The sequence below is a fragment of the Peromyscus eremicus genome, chromosome X, assembly GCF_949786415.1.
Source record: "Peromyscus eremicus chromosome X, PerEre_H2_v1, whole genome shotgun sequence".
NCBI classification, from domain to species: Eukaryota; Metazoa; Chordata; class Mammalia; order Rodentia; family Cricetidae; genus Peromyscus; species Peromyscus eremicus.
In genome coordinates, this window is record NC_081439.1 from 78,493,035 (window position 1) to 78,497,686 (window position 4,652).

Sequence of the window (4,652 nt, forward strand, 5' to 3'; positions counted from 1 at the left end):
CAATATGTATATATAGTCGCCTGTGTGTTTGCTAGCCACAGAGCCAAAAAGTGGCATTAGATCTCCTAGAATTGGAGTTACAGATAGTTGTGAGCCACCACTGCATGGGTGCTGAAAACCAACCAGGTCCTCTACAGGAGCAGCAAGTGTTTTTAATCTCTAAGCCATCACTCCAGTCCCATTGTTTGTTTTTGAGAGACCCTGTCTCAATATATAACGTGATAATGACTAAAGAAATTTCCCAGTGTTGACCTCTAACATATATGTATACATACACCCACATGTGCACATATATGCATACAGACACATATCCAAAAGTATAAGTATTACATGAAGGTATGCAGATTTGCAGCTGAACATAAGACCCTGTTTGAAGAAGCAACAAGAGAAAACATGAAGGCATTTTCTACAAGAAAAAAAAAGTGAGGAAAGGTAAAATTGTTTCAAGAAGTTGGCAAGCATGAAAGTCAAGGGAAACAAGAGAAACTGGCAGTTCTACAGAGCTGAAGGTAACTTAAGGGAATCTGGAACAGAGTATAAAAGGAGGGATAATCAGAGAGACACTAGTTCAGAAAGAAAAATCAAAATGATGGAGAACTTTGTAACAAAGTGTTAATCTTGTTTTCCTTTTACTGAAAATAGACTTTTTTCTCTATTTTCTCCATCAGATCTATCCTGATGACAGTTTATAATAAGTTTCCTCTCCCTCTACTCCTCCCAGTTCCTCCACACCTCCTTTGCCTTCCAGATCTGCTCCCTTTCTGTTTCTCATTGGAAAATAAACAGTCATCTAAGGGATAATAATAAAATCAAATATAATCAGATAAAACAAAAACTAACACATGGGAATAGGGCAAAACAAACAAACAGAAGGAAAAGAACCCAAGAAAAGGCACAAGAAACAGATATTGATGCAGAGACCCACTTGTTTACACACTCAGAAATCCCATCAAAACACTAAACTTCTAAACTGGGAGATTATGTGTATATATATATATATATATATATATATATATATATATATATATATATATATATATATATATATCTGGCTGCCACAAGGTAAAAAACTTCCTTCTCTACATATTCCAGTGGCCATGAAGTTCTGCCCAACACGTGGGGAGGAGCAAATTTGAAGCTATGAGCCAAATTACAGCTTTTCCTTAAGTTGTTCTTGCTGGTATTTTTGGTACAACTATACAAAAGTAATTAATACACTAACTTTAAAAAATTTAGGGCTTACCATGAGATAACATACTGCCACATGCAGGATCTAAATAAGAGTGGCTTCATCAGGGTACCATTTAGAAAAGTCTACTTTGAATACAGTACAGAAGATCCATCCTGTCAAGGACAAGAGAAAAACAGTGATAAGGCTGTTGTTGCTATAGATCAAGTGATATGAGAAAATTGTGAAGATTTGAGAGAAAGAATTGACTGAAGTTAGGGGAAGGGGGATGTAGAAAAGATGATAGAGTGCTTGCCTCACATGTACAAAGCCCTCAGTTTTGTCCCTAACGCCAAACTTGGAACATAGCACATGCCTATAATCCTAACACTTGAGAGGTGGAGTCTGGAAGGTCAGACATTCAAAGTCATAGGCAGTGAGTTTGACGCTATCCTGGATTACATGAGACCCTATCTCAAAAAAAATATTTAGCTTACGTTGTGTGAATTTTCCTGGGGATACATGAACAAACATCACCACAGATAGGGAAATAAAGACCAACCAAAGTAACACTTCCTCAAAAATCGGACCTTGTGAGTCAATAATTTTATTGGAATTACTTAAAGGTGTATGTGTGAAGGAGTACTTACAGAAGCATGGGTGATTACAAGCAACCACATCTTTGAAAAGCCCACCCAGCATTGGCGATGACTCAGGAAAGCAGCATCCCTGGTGCTCCCTGGAGGACTTGAAGGCGGGTCAACAGGTCAGATAATCTTACTGCCCCAACAGCCGTACTGTGTAAATACCACAGGGAGTAGGAGGTTTATGAATCTTGTAAGTTTGGGGAGCTTTCTGAACCTTATAAGCTGTTCCTGAGTCTTATGAGGCTTGTTTACATCCAGAGTCTTTAGGAGACTCTCTCAAGGACAGAATGTTTATATTGGGAGGAGATCACTGTGTAACAATTTACATGGTCGGGAGTAGGGGGAATGGAGTGTGGGGGGCAGGGGACTAAAGAATCAGAGTCACAGATAGCACTCTGTACTGATTGATGATGTCATTTTTAACAGGAAACACAAGAGAAGTAGCAGGTTGAAGAAGGAAGATGGCTTCAAAATTGAGGTTGAAGGCATCATTTAGATAGTCTAGTAGAGAGATAACACTTGGACTGGCATATGAGATTAAATCACAAGAATGAAGTCAAGGATGAAGCTCTGTTTTTTAGGCATGTATGTGATCTAGCTTAAGAGGGACATGAAGAGTGAAAAACCTTATGACCGAGGACAAACCTTATAGAAACACCTTGCTTAAGACCATACTGAGGCACAAATCTTGCAAAGAATCTAAGGAGTTGTCAGACAACAAAAACTAGTAGAAGGCAGTGTAAGGGAAACAGAAGTAATAGTATTTTTAAATGGTAGGTCAGATGTTGATTGGAATTTGAACAAAACCAAAAGCGGCAATTTGGCTTTTATTGTGTGCAGGTTGCTAGATACCTTGTTAGGGACATCTTCTGTGAAGTCCTAGGAGTGGAAAGGTAATACAGGATATTGTGACAGGTAGAAGCCTGGGAGATGGATAATGAAGGCATTGAGTCTGGGCCAGAATGTTCTTTTGAGACTGGCTTAGAAACAAGGAGAAACATAGAATGATATCAACACCCATAAAGGACTCAAGGCAAAGTTTTGCTGCCGAGATGAGTGGCTCTGCAGGAGAAGCGAAACTTTTGATTTCTAGTCCTTGAGGGCATGAGGAAAGGAGACTTTAGCATGTCTGAAATCACAGAGTCTTTGTCTCTCAGTTCTCGAAAAATCTTCCTCATCACTCCCCATGGGACCTCAGAACCATGCCCACAGCACTTTGTTGGTACTCCTGTGGTAAGCAGATGGGTGAGAAAGACTCCTGGCCCAACAACAGTACCCTTTCTGCCTCATTCTGTTAAAGATATTCTAGTAACGTTCTTTCTCCTTAAATCTAAAAAAAAAAAAAAAAAAAAAGTAGAAAGAAAGAAAGAAAAACATTGTTCCCATCGATGCTTTTGCTAGTCATTCAAGTTTTCCACACAGATGAAAATATATATACCTGCTATCTGCCTTTATTCCTAGGTGACCTTAGGTTTCAGGCCTTCAAGAGAAAGAATCTACAGTCGATATACATTGCAGGTCATACTCCAGGATTAGAAATCAAAGCATCTATTTCTATTCTAGAGACCTGTAGAGGATAACTTTCCCTGTCAAAACCTCTATTAGAAAACTATTTTTGAGTTAGGGAAAATGCAAACGTTTTTCTCATCAGCATATTATCTCTCCTCTGATCTCCCTGTCAATTTTAAGACAGGTTTCTTCAGCTAACTCCTAACTAGGCATAGCAATTAGCCCTCAGTAAGGATTAGAAGTGTGCTATGTCTTAGACTTTCAGAGGTTGAGAATTTAATTCTAGTAATCAGATGAACAGAAAGTCTTTGTGTTCACCTTTTCTATATCTTCAGATTGCTAACATGAATTGGCTCAGGAACTTTAATATGACAATAAAGAAAACAAATTCTCTCCCATTTCACTCCAAGCATGGATAATTTACCCCCTAAGGAACTGCTCACTTGGATTGCTCCTCTCCATTTCTCAGGAAGTGGGGCACTATATTTATTCCCTGGCTTTTTCAAAGATTATAAGGCCCTCATAGTAGAAAGGGGAGTTGAGGGAGGGAGAGATTGATGGCTCTCAAAGACAGCATTGCTTTGTCTGGTGTTCTCAAAATGAATTTGCCACCATCTTCTCAATCTTTCCTAGTTACTAAATTTACCATGTGCACGCCAAGTCTTACCCTTGAACTCTGAGAGTTTTATTAAAGCCTAGGCTAGGGGGGAGCAGCAACTACCCCGGCTGCTGGATAAATGGGTTGTTCAATAGAGATCAGTGAGAGCCAACAGCACCAGCATGCCTCCCTCTCACTCAGACACTGCACTGCTGCACCCACATGCTCTTGATCAGCCCTGCGGGCTTGGGCCTGGGCACTGGTCCTTTCGCTTAGAACAGCCTTGCCTCCCCACAAGAAATTCCCCTTCGAGCCACCTTTCCCATCGAGTGATTAACACGATGCCTCTATGTGATCTGTCACAGATGCTGACACATTTGCTTCCAAGTATGAATTGGGCTCCGTGCAGTGCAGAACGCAAAACTGCAGTGAAGAGATCCCATCTGCGGCTCGCGAGGCATGGCTCATGTTGGCTCTGCTAGGAAAAACCACTTTCCTGGGATGGGTAGTAAATTGCCACTGCAGGAGATGATAATATTTGTGAGCCTTACTAACAAGCTTGAATTCTAACATAAGGCAGTTCATTGTTATGCGGCAGAATGTGAAATCTTAATGCTTTTGCTATTCAGACTCATCTTATTTCACAACGTGATTTACTGCGGCTCCAAGCAGCCAGCAGAAGGGGAAAAATAGGGGAGGTGGGAGGAAAAAGAGTTAGGAGTGGAAACAC